Here is a 12,240-nt window from a genome sequence, read left to right on the forward strand (position 1 = left end):
TTTCCCCCCCCCCCTTTTGTGCCAAACCTTCACCTTCCCCTGTTCCACCCTGGGCTATAAGGGAACCTTCCCCAGACGGCGCGCGCTTCCGCAGGGAACCCATATGCCGAGGGACCAGAGGAAACAGCAACCGGGGTGGAAGTTGGTGAGAGACTTCTGCTGATTTACCCAAGTTCTCCCTTTACCATGGCCGATGGATAAAACTAGAACAGTGGGTACCTCACAGCTCTAAGTTATTGCCTTGAATAAAGAAAGAAATAAACCAAACAGCACACTAAGCATGGACTATTATTTTGTGGTGCGCAGGGGATGATGGGATGTGTAGTCCGCCAATTCAATAAACTTCAACACACAATACACTACCATAAACCACTAACATCTGACTCCTTGACCCCCCAAATGCTACTACCAACCCAAGTCATAGAGAAACCCCTTCCCTTTTTACACTGATATAAACACGTACCTTTAAAATATATTATGTTTAGTTTATAAGCTTATTTCATTACAACAAACAAGCACAATCCATAAGTGCACTAGGCCTAACACATGGTTCAGAAGCCTCCTACCCCACCTTACACCAGCCACATGGACACCATCTGTCCAACTGAGCAACCTCAGCGTCTTGTGCCTCCTGAAACGCCACCTCAGTTTCTTCTTCTTCCTCACATCCTTCTTCCTGAATGGTTTCCAGCCATGATCTGCCTCCTTGTGACACAATAGATCCCAAAGCATTCCCTCTACTTTTCTCTCCTTCTCCCTTAACCTCCTCCACATTCACTCCTACCTCACATCCATTCTCCTCACCTCCATTTACCATATGCATTACATTCATACCAGCCTCCGCCCCCTCCATCTCACCATTGGAGGCCCCTTTCTGATACCTCCACATTTTCCCAAGTAGCCCTTCCCAATCCCTCCTTATCCCCCCCAACCTGGACAGTGGGGGTGTCGCTCGTGAGCACTCCTCCACACCGTCTCCCCAGTCGATCACCTCGTCACACAGGTTCCAGGCATCCCAGTACTGGGTGTTGATCCAGGCAACCGCTGTCTGAATTTGCTTTCTGAGGAGTAAATGATAGATAGTTAACCAGATATTTACAGTGATAATTAAATGAATAAAGACCAGACAGATCTTCAACCATACAGAAAATACAGTTGCTATAATTATTATAATCATGGGCGTAAACTTTACTTCTGTCATTATTATTGTAGCATGGAGACTGTGTCATTATGCTTATTTTCAAAGTTTTTCTCAGGTTCAGTGACAAAGCAGATTTTTCTTCAAAACTATTTATTGCATTTTTTGTTATGTTGTTTACGGTCAAGCCATCAACATTCAATAAAATTTAAACATGACTATTATTGTGAAAAAGATATAAAAAAAAGTAATGTTTTGTATCAAAATCAACAATTAAATAATCAATTTACAGTAACTGTTCTATGCAACAAAAAAAACATCTGCAATTTAAAGCAAACTTACATTAATGAATAGACACTAAACAAAAGTACCAAATGTGTTTTTCCTGGTATCACTGGGCCCCACACTCTTACCATATGTTATGTTAAAGTTGTCCAGCTCGTCTTTCTGCATATTGCAGACTAATAGACTGTGAAGTCTGTCTTGACCCATAGTAGCCCTTAGCCATGTTTTTAGTCTGCGCAATGCACTGAAGCTCCTCTCAGCTTCACATGAAGACACTGGAACCACCAACAAAATTCTGACAAGGACCTCAATCTGGTCAAACAAGCCTGAAGGGCCAGTGCTTTGGACAGGATCTTAGTCCGTATTCAATAAGCCTTTAGGTGAAAGGAGGTGTAAGAATGAGGATCTTTCCCCTTTTTTAGCATGAGAAATATTAGCTTGGGCAAGAGGTTCAGGTTGTTGAACATGCCCAATAGGAGAGAGGACAACTGGGGCCATAACTTTTTATAGAACTCTGAAGGAAAGCCATCGGGTCTGGGACATTAACCACTTTGCGAAGCAGCCGCCATGGTGGTCAGTTCAGTTACAGTGATAGTGATAGTGACATCTAAATCATTCACAGCCACACATTCCTATGAAGGAATGGCTAAATCCCTAAAGAAACTATTGAACTCTAGACAACAAGTGAGAGGAGAAAAGCTTGAATGCATTATTCATTTCTAGAGGATTTGCTCGTAATAATGAGACCTTGTTTGCATCAGTAGTTCAGCAGTATGTTGAGACACTAGAAATTCATACTCTGCTTGTATCGTTAGGTGCTCCTTATAAACATCAGCAGATGGGGAGAAACATATCAATTGTCAAGATCTGCTTCACGCTGTGTTAAATATGCCATCTTCTCCTTCCACAGCTCTCTATTATTGCTTACATATCAGATAATCTGCCCACTGGTATCAGTCTGCAAGGTTTCCAGCGATATGGAAACAAATACATCTGGAGATTTATTTAAAGAAAGAAAATTGGCAATTTGTTGTGAAATAAAATCAACAAAGAAAGCAACTGAGTGTTGAACCGTCAAGGACACCATGTTCTAACAAAATTTTCGAGGAGACTGGAGCATGATCTGAGAAAGCTATTTTATCATAGCTACTTAGATATTGAGCAAGAAGTCTTATCAACTAAGAAATAGTCAATTTGGGTAAACGTGTGATGAATCTGAGAGAAAAAAACTATACTCTTTTCGAGTGGGATTAAAGAATTGTGAAAACACCTGACACATTAAATTCTTTGGTAAAAGAATTTATCATTTCGACAGATTTTGAAGGCAGAGCTATCTTGGGGGATGGATGATCTAATTTTGGATTAAAGCGACAATTTAAATCACTCCCCAAGATAAGGTGATATTTAGAGGTATCAGGTACCAGTGAGAACAGACGCTTAAAGAAAATATCATCGCAATTAGGAGCACATGCGTTAACCAATAGTACAGGTGTAATGAACAATAAACTAGTAATTATGACAGATCTCCCATTTGGATCGGGAATCCACATCAGATATGCAAAGAACAAAGGGAATAGATGTATGCAACAATATTGCTACGTCCCTTGCTCTACAGCAGAAAGACTGTAGAATGATAGATGTGATCTGCCCATCCACACCTGTCGTCTGATGGTTTAAAATGAGTTTCTTGAAAGAGCATCATACGAGCCCTTCAGTGATAAAGGTATTGCAGTATTTCACAGTGTTTGATAGGATTATTAAGGCTGTTATAGTTAAAACTAAGCAATTTACAATAGTATCCCCCTACACCTCCCTGGTGAGTCCCAGGTTAATCATTACTAAGGCGTACTCCTAACTGAAGTCTGCTATGAAAATTTGGGTTGAAGGCTGTGGCGCAATATGTTAGACTGACTGAAATAAAGCAGAGAAAACGTAATATAAAGAAGTAAGGAAAATTAAAGGTTAAAATGCACGGTAATTTCTTGTCATATCGCCGCAAATGCACATAAAGTACGTACGAATTCACACTGTTACAACAACCGATTGCTGCACATATCGCTTTTAAAGGTGAATGCGTACTTGCTTACCAGTTATATCCATCCCTGCGTATATAGCTAACAGAATGTCAAACACCATTGCTGTGCTCTAGAACTTGCAAAGTAACTTGCTTGCCTGCTAGTGGCACTCCAGTACATTTCTAAAAGCCTGCTCAGGCAGTGCCATCTTGTGGTTTGTCATATGTAGAAGCCTCAACAAGCCAAAAATCAGCTACTTTTTTTTCCAAAGGACAAAATTAATTTGTATCAGCTAAATGTATGAGTTTTTATAGCCACCGAGCTTATCTTATTGGAAGACAAAGCAGGACATTCACGTATCATGTAATTAATTTAAGAAAGCGGTATTTTGCCTCATTACGCGTGTATTTAAGCTGCAGTGTGGTGGAAGCTTATTACCTTTGAATAACATTCCTTTAAATATTATGCCTCAGCTCCATTTGCTTGAATAAAATAACGCTTCCTATTGTACTGAACATTCGCTATACAATTTGTTTTTATGAAACTTTCTTTAACATTTAAAAGAAACGTAGAACTTTCTACATCTGAACTACATAGCACGTCTTCGACATTCCCCGGTTAAATGGACGTTACGCAAGAGTTATGACGTAATACGCACGTAGCGTAATACAACTCATTAGCCAATTTCAACGTACGTACTATTACATTAATGTTAAGCGGACAGTGGGAGTAGTTTCCATAGAAACAACGTAAATATTCTTTACCGTTTGCAGCACAGCAAACTCTACGAATGAAAATGGCGCTCAATTGAGCAGTTTGTTAGCTCTCCAAAATTTCCTTTTATTCTTCAAATTATATTATGCTACTTTGATTATTTACTCTTTTATACTATACTAATGTAGTACATGTCGATAAAATTATTGCATGTTTTTAATGTCATTAAAACTTGTGGTCTTTATTTTTATTGGGGGTGCTCTTATATCGAAGTGATGATGATAGACAGCTATTTGGTTAGTAAAATCTTCCCAAACTTCAAAAAATGTCACTGATCCCTAAAACGGCGGTGTAATTTGCCGGGGTGTCCACGATAAAATATGCGGAATGGTGGGAGATTGGCTATGCGAACGGAAATCCGGCACTAAACAATACAGACAGTTTTCTTTTTAATATGGCGCGAACCCGTAATAAACAGGACGGTAGGCACAGCCCGCCCCCCCCTGAGCACTGAGCGCGGACGGTACCGGTACACTGACCGGGGGCTGGGAACCCTTACGGTAATGGATGGTAAAATGTTTACCTAAAATGTTTAAGTAATTTGGGGCATTGCTTTCGTAATAAGGTAAATGCTTCAAGCTGACTATTGCATTTTTAAAAAAACAATGTTGCACAGAATTTAAAAAATACTCTTAGTTTCATCAGTGTTAACACAGTTCTCAGTAGCATTCATCTGGGTTTTCACTTCTGGAGCGCTGTTGTTTCCTATTCCATGTTAGTTATAATCGCCAGCACAGTTTTTTTTTCTGTAAACCCCACAATTTCCATTTCCCAAACCGCTTATCTTACTGGGTCTCGGGGTGTCCGGAGCCTATCCTGAAAGCAATAAACCCCACAATTATTCATTATAATCCATCCATCCATCCATCCACTTTCCAAACCGCTTATCCTACGGAAGCAATAAACCCCACAATTACTCATTATAATCATGGGCGTAAATCGCGGAGGGGACGGAGGGAACATGCCCCCCCACCCCCATCCGAGAGTTGTCCCCCCCCCAATAAATTATTTAAAAAAACGCACTCTCTATTATGAAAAATATATATACGTATACCTAAAATAATTATGTAAGTAGAAAATAAAACAAACCCAAATAATGCATTTAGAAACAGCTGCGTCCCCCCCATTCCTCACAGTGGTTTGGCCCGCTGCCTGCTTTCCCAGTTCATCTCACCTACTCTACACACACGAGTCAGGTGTGTGGCTGCGGATCTATTAACGTTGAATTCCAGTAAGTAGGGTATTTTATTCACTTTAAATAAAGAGATTATCTTTAATGTAGTTAATGCATACTCATTCATAAATTAGTTTCGGCAAAAAAGCTGATTACCGATGTAATTTCCCATGAATTTGATATATTAGCGACTAAAATATTACTTCTGTAGTTAACGTTCGCTTGTTTACAATAACTTGTTCCATAGTGCACTGCAACTAACGCGCCAAAGCAGTTTCCAATGCATTGTTTTATTTGTGACGACTTGGCATAATATTAACTTAACATTAACGGCCACAGTTAGCATATTGTTTAGCTGTGCATTTACTAAATGAGCACTGTGCTACGTCCAAACTGACCCCACTGTATTTTTTTGTATAATCAGTTTCTATTCTGTTCTTAAGTGTACCTAACTATTCATTTTAAATACAAATTGAAACTTTTTTTAATTCCTTGTTTTTATTGTTGTGATTATTTTATGTTAGTTTTACTTTCTTTGTGTAAAGCACTTTGAATTACCATTGTGTATGAAATGTGCTACAGCATAAACTCGCCTTGCCTTGCAGTGTCATAGACTAGGTAAAATGACAGAGAAAAGGAAAATGGACATAGGAACATTTTTCAGTGCACCTAAACGCCAAGTAACGAAACGAAAAGTTCACATATTATGGCAATTTGGCTTTAAGAATGGGTACTTATGACTACTAATGTCACAATATCAATCGCAGGCAAAGGAGACAGAAATTATTGAGGGACAGGTAGAGCAGGGTCATTCAGATGTACAGTGTCAGGTAAGTGTGTTGTGCTTTTATTGAAGGGATAAGGACAGAATTTTTTTTTGGATGAACAATTTCTTTAATGTTTTCTGAGTTGTGGCTGTTCAGTAGATGAACATCACAGGCTCACCAATTTACAGTATGATCTGTCAATTTAACAAGTGTAATGTAAACAAGTTGAGTATTATGAGTATGGAAAACATCTTTTCCTGCATTATTTCTGCTTTAGGAGTCAGTCTGTTCTGAGACAGTGAGAGTAGAGGAAGGGGCAGATTCAGAACCAGGGAGGGAGCCGGAGACAGCAGAACAAAGAGATGATATTGCCAGCAGCAGCACAGGGAGCACAGTTTTTAGTTTAGATCTTAGTGCCTGCACAACTACCTCCCTAGTGTATCGAAAAACAAATGTTTTCAAAGAAGTCATTGACATTTCAAGAGAAATGGTATCAAGACTTTCCATGGCTAAATTACAGTCCATCAGTGTAAGGGGTGTTATGTTTTTACTTCAGCAAAGGTGTTTCAAACCAGTCCTCTTTAGGTCATAGACCTGATGCCGCTTTCGTTAGTACAGGCTTTAGAAATTGGAAGAAAGCCACTGAAAAATGTACAGCACACCAGACCTCTCAAGCCCACCAACATTATGTGACTGTCACTTAGGGGTGGGAATCTTTAGGTACTTTGCGATCCGATCCAATTACGATTCTGGGATCCACGATCCGATTCCAAAACGATTCTTCATATACAGTACATTTTTTTTGCAAATATGCTTAATTCAAATTTAAAATTATATGTTTTTTGTTCATAGTTAGAATCTCTGTTTGACAGTATTTCAATTTTAAAAATGACAAAGTGGAATAAAGACTTGTATTGCTTTTATTTTAACAATTATATTCAGGATGAGCAATTACTAAGGACGATTGTAACAACAAATGGGTTGTTTTCAGTTTGTTTAGAACCTTTTAACAAAGGAAGGAATGTCTTTTATTTATTTTGTTTAGAACCTTTAGAATTATCTTCAGAGCTGCAATGAATTATCTTTCAATCAGACTGCAAAAAATATCAACATACAAATTAAATAACTTAAACTATAGTGAGATGTTGGATATTTATCTATTGTCGATAAGAGCAGTTGATAAGAGACTTCTTGCTCTTGAGCTGGACAACTTTAACATAAACAACATATGCCAGGAGTTTGTGGGGCCCCGTGATACCAGGAAAAACACATTTGGTACTTTTGTTTAGTGTCCATTCATTAATGTAAGTTTGCTTTAAATTGCAGATGTTTTTTTTTTTTGCATAGAACAGTTACTGTAAATTGGTTATTTAATTGTTGATTTTGATGCAAAACATTACTTATGTGATATCTTTTTCACAATAATAGTTATGTTTAAATTTTATTGTATGTTGATGGCTTGACCGTAAACAACATAACAAAAAATGCAATAAATAGTTTTGAAGAAAAATCTGCTTTGTCATTTAACCTGAGAAAAACTTTGAAAATAAGCATAATGACACAGTCTCCCTGCTACAATAGTAATGACAGAAGTAATGTTTTTCACTGTGAGGACAAATCTTCATAAGTACAATTTGACTGTATTATTTGTGTCCCCTTCAAAAATTGCTTATGAGAAATGTTATATTTATTGTCCCCCCCTACTGTTAAATGAAATTTACTCCCATGATTATAATAATTATAGCAACTGTTTTTTTATGGTTGAAGATCTGTCTGGTCTTTATTCATTTAATTATCACTGCAAATAGTTGGTTAACTATCTATCATTTACTCCTCAGAAAGCAAATTCAGACAGCGGTTGCCTGGATCAACACCCAGTACTGGGATGCCTGGAACCTGTGTGACGAGGTGATCGACTGGGGAGACGGTGTGGAGGAGTGCTCACGAGCGACACCCCCACTGTCCAGGTTGGGGGGGATAAGGAGGGATTGGGAAGGGCTACTTGGGAAAATGTGGAGGTATCAGAAAGGGGCGTCCAATGGTGAGATGGAGGGGGCGGAGGCTGGTATGAATGTAATGCATATGGTAAATGGAGGTGAGGAGAATGGATGTGAGGTAGGAGTGAATGTGGAGGAGGTTAAGGGAGAAGGAGAGAAAAGTAGAGGGAATGCTTTGGGATCTATTGTGTCACAAGGAGGCAGATCATGGCTGGAAACCATTCAGGAAGAAGGATGTGAGGAAGAAGAAGAAACTGAGGTGGCGTTTCAGGAGGCACAAGACGCTGAGGTTGCCCAGTTGGACAGATGGTGTCCATGTGGCTGGTGTAAGGTGGGGTAGGAGGCTTCTGAACCATGTGTTAGGCCTAGTGCACTTATGGATTGTGCTTGTTTGTTATAATGAAATAAGCTTATAAACTAAACATAATATATTTTATAGGTACGTGTTTATATCAGTATCTACATGTAAAGGGAGCAGACACAGGAAAAAGGTATTGAAGACCCTTGATATGATATTGCTGTTTTTGATTTAGATTCCAAAGTTAACCCTTTATTTAATTTATCCCTTTTCCCCAAGTAGAATGATGCATTTACTTGTAATCTGTATTATTTTGCTTTGGAGTCGGAAGTTCCAAAATCACCAGGTAAGTTAATCGATTGTATGTGTTTTAACTACTAGACAGATGTAAATGATAAGCCTTAAGATTTATTTTAAATTAATTTATTGTTTTTTTGTAAATTAAAAACAGGAACCCTCGTGGACCAAGACTTGAGGGCATTTGTACCATCCAGCTGTACAACTTTAACTGGTTCTGCAGTCTTTTTCTCCCCACAGCCTCTGCTTGTTCCCTTCTTCTCTTTCTGTCTTCCCTCCAGGAGAGCTCCTCAGGCATCTCCAGCCTGTAATTCCTGGGAAATGCCACCTGCCACCCATCCTTGGAAGCGTCGCCCAGTCTCAGGATCTCATACGTCACCATTCATCACAGAGTCACAGCGCTTGCAGACATCTGGATGAAAGGAAAAGCCCATTTTTTAAAACTTACACGTTAAATTTTCCTCTAATTACCATTTTATTCTTTTAAATTTCATTATGTTTAATTACATTTAGTATGGATTAAGGCACAGCCAGCCTGGATTAAGGCATCACCAGCCTGTCATCAGACTCTCCGGACAATGCCAGCCCAGAGGGGGCTGACCTGGAGGACATTCCCCCGGAGGACATGGAGTGGGAGCCTCCAGGTCTTGCCCTGAGTCCCACTCCGTGGTGTCAGCCCCGTGGCCAAAGTTTCCCCAGCCGAGGAGGCTATCGCCGCGACAACGGCAGGGTCAACGGAAATCCAGTCGTGGGCTGAGGTCCAGGAGGAAAAAACGAGGTTATGCTACCCAGACCTGCCTCCTGATCCAGGCTTGGTCCAAGATGGTCTTTCAGGGTATCCCATCCAATGGTTCCCAAAAGGAACCACCTCCGGTCTCCTCATGGCGCTGGTACTGGCCTGTGTTTTTGTTTTGCAGGGTCCCTGGTTTGGTCCAGTTCCTGTCCTGCCTGCCCCTCGACACCCTCCGACTCTGCCAACCCCTCGCCGTCTACCGATGCTGTTCTTCCCTCGGCTGCCGCAGACGAGTGGAGCTTCTACAGACCCAGACAGGATTCCAAAGGCCCCCCTGGCCGTGACCCTTCTGCGGCACCCCGGAGCCCATCAGAGGCCCTGAACTGTTCACTTTACCTCCCATGCTACCTAGTGTCTTGCCCCTCCTAATACCTCAGTCTTTGGTCTGTAGTCTTGCTTCCCCGTGGCTCTCCCTGGTTTCACCTCTTAGCCCGATTTCACTGTTCCAGCCCCCACTCCAGTCACTCTTGCTTCCCGCTTTAGGTTCCCCTCTCCTGGCCATATTATTGTTGCACTGGTTCCGTTGCTTGCCTGTCTTGTCTGGTTGTGTCCTGCCTTGTCTGTCCCTGTGCCATCTTTGGTCCTTTTGATGCCCAATCCCTCCCTTTTGTCTCCTTCTACTGTGTCCTTTGTTCCCACTTACCCACTGACACCCACTGTCTGTCTTTTGGTCCATAGTCAGCATCCCTGTTGGATTACCTGGCCTGTCATGAGTTGTGTCCTGGGGGTTAGTCTCCCCTGTTGTCCTTGGTTTTGCCCTGGTCTGTGTGTCCCCTTAATGATGCCCTTGTACCCGGAGGGCACAGGATTGGGAGGGGGGCGTTTACTGTCATGTCTTGCCCATTTAGTCAACCTTACCCTCCAGTTCTCCTCCCTGATGAGCCACGCTTGGTGTCTATTAGTCTCACCCCATGTTCCTCCCCTTCTGTCAGTCACTATCAGCTTCCTTGTGTTTTCCCATTCCTTAGTCTGGTAAAGTGCCCAGTCCTATCTTCTCCAGTTGTCCTTGTCTGTTTGCGTCTCTGTGCCCAAACCTGGTGGTCAATAAAACTCCCCACGAAGGGGATTCTGCCCTACAGCTTGCATTTGGGTCCTACTTCCCACCGGTGACGTGACAGAGGAATACATGCTTAGTGCCAGGCAGAAATCTTTGATTTTGCATCCATATGGTGACTTGGTGAAGTTAGCTGATAGTTCTCTTGATTCCAAAGACATATGATTCTTGTCTGTGCATTATGCATATCCAAAGTTAAGAGCTTCAGATTAATAGGTGCGAAAAACGCATTTTGCGTTTGTCGAGTTCGAAGGGTTAACTCACTGAATATTTATGTTACGCCAAACATGACTCATTTTCGTTTTGGACAGTAAGCACTTTATGTAATTCATCCATTGCTCCTTTTCCTTATGGTATACAGCCGCTTTATACATGTGGAGATTCACACACATTTTTCACATTCCATTACTTTCACACATTTTACTGTGATTGTACATCTCTTCTGATGTCACATTTATTTATTTGTTTATTTATAACCTGGTAACTGCACACTGCACAAATACAAATAAATCATGAATTACCAAAACCTTAAATACTGTACAGAAGGATAAACTCAATTATTGCTGAAAAAATCTACACACAGATATAAAAATATAATATTCCCATCAAAATCACACATGCACAGCCAAAAATGTAGGCAGTAACTATATACTGCTTTGCCAAACACGTACAGGTATCAGACACACAGAACATCAACTTGTTCATTATACTCTTTGTTTATTAGAAAATTGGGTACATCATCCAGCAGAAGGAAAAATAGACCGACCATTTAAGACAGAGAATACATTCAGCAAACTGAATGTGACCTTCACTGCCAGACATGCAAAGTGTTAAAAGGTGCAGTGTTATACTGTACATAACATTTTAATTAAAGACATTCAAATTTAATATAGTGTACTTTAGTGAACTTTTGTTACCTTCCTCGCACAAATATGTGAATTCGTCCCATACTGAAAGAAATTACCCTTTATGCCCTCACCGATGTGAATTGGCACAAATTTCCACAGCTTTCTCACCATAGCCAGCCATTTTCTCCATAATCATAATCAATTCCAACTCCTATTATTTCTTTCACTGCAGACTGAATGATGTGGCCTTCCATCCACTTCAGTCTCATTCATTCTGCAATATGGGTGCTTGTGGTTATTAAGCAAGCAAGCCAATGATCCATCTTCTTCTGCATTATCAGCACTTAAAGGAGAAAGTCAGTCTGTGAGAATAGGTGACTGCAGTGACTGTCCTTCCGTGCCATCAATGTGTGCAGGGAGTAAAGACCAGAGTACAGACACACAAAACTTATATTTCTTGCTTTTACCAAAAACAAGTACCTCTGCTTCAATGTAATCGTTTAAAGCCAGACAACTCCAAGCTGAAAAATAAATATGTCCAGCTGTTGCCTGAGAACCGCTGCGATGTTTCTATTTCAAATACAAGCTCGAATCCATCCATCCATCCTATGTAACTGGGGGTCCGGCGTCGGCTGTCAGAGGGCTGAAACGGCAGACGCTGTCGGTAATCCAGGTCGGCTGATGGTAGATGGCAGTAAGCGCGCCAGGCATGACTCGGAGCCTAGGAGGCGAAGCAGAGATCGGTACACAGGAAGACAGGAACACAAGGAGGGGAAAAACGCTTGCACGCTGCATAAACC

The 12,240-nt window shown here is 40.8% G+C and overlaps 2 long non-coding RNA genes across 2 annotated transcripts in view; one reads left to right on the plus strand and one right to left on the minus strand.

The window, feature by feature from the left end:
- Window positions 1–12,240, minus strand: part of LOC125725108 (uncharacterized) — a 181,598-nt gene that overhangs the window by 90,970 nt on the left and 78,388 nt on the right. Inside the window, exon 2 of the long non-coding RNA XR_007387336.1 lies at window positions 464–1,061. This is a non-coding gene — a long non-coding RNA (uncharacterized LOC125725108). The remainder of the gene's footprint in view (window positions 1–463; window positions 1,062–12,240) is intronic.
- LOC125725113 (uncharacterized) lies at window positions 5,404–10,502 on the plus strand. The gene is made up of 4 exons (XR_007387342.1): window positions 5,404–5,443; window positions 6,154–6,216; window positions 7,992–9,580; window positions 9,663–10,502. It is a non-coding gene; the product is annotated as an uncharacterized LOC125725113 (long non-coding RNA).

Source organism: Brienomyrus brachyistius, unplaced genomic scaffold (assembly GCF_023856365.1).
Source record: "Brienomyrus brachyistius isolate T26 unplaced genomic scaffold, BBRACH_0.4 scaffold61, whole genome shotgun sequence".
Taxonomy (NCBI): domain Eukaryota; kingdom Metazoa; phylum Chordata; class Actinopteri; order Osteoglossiformes; family Mormyridae; genus Brienomyrus; species Brienomyrus brachyistius.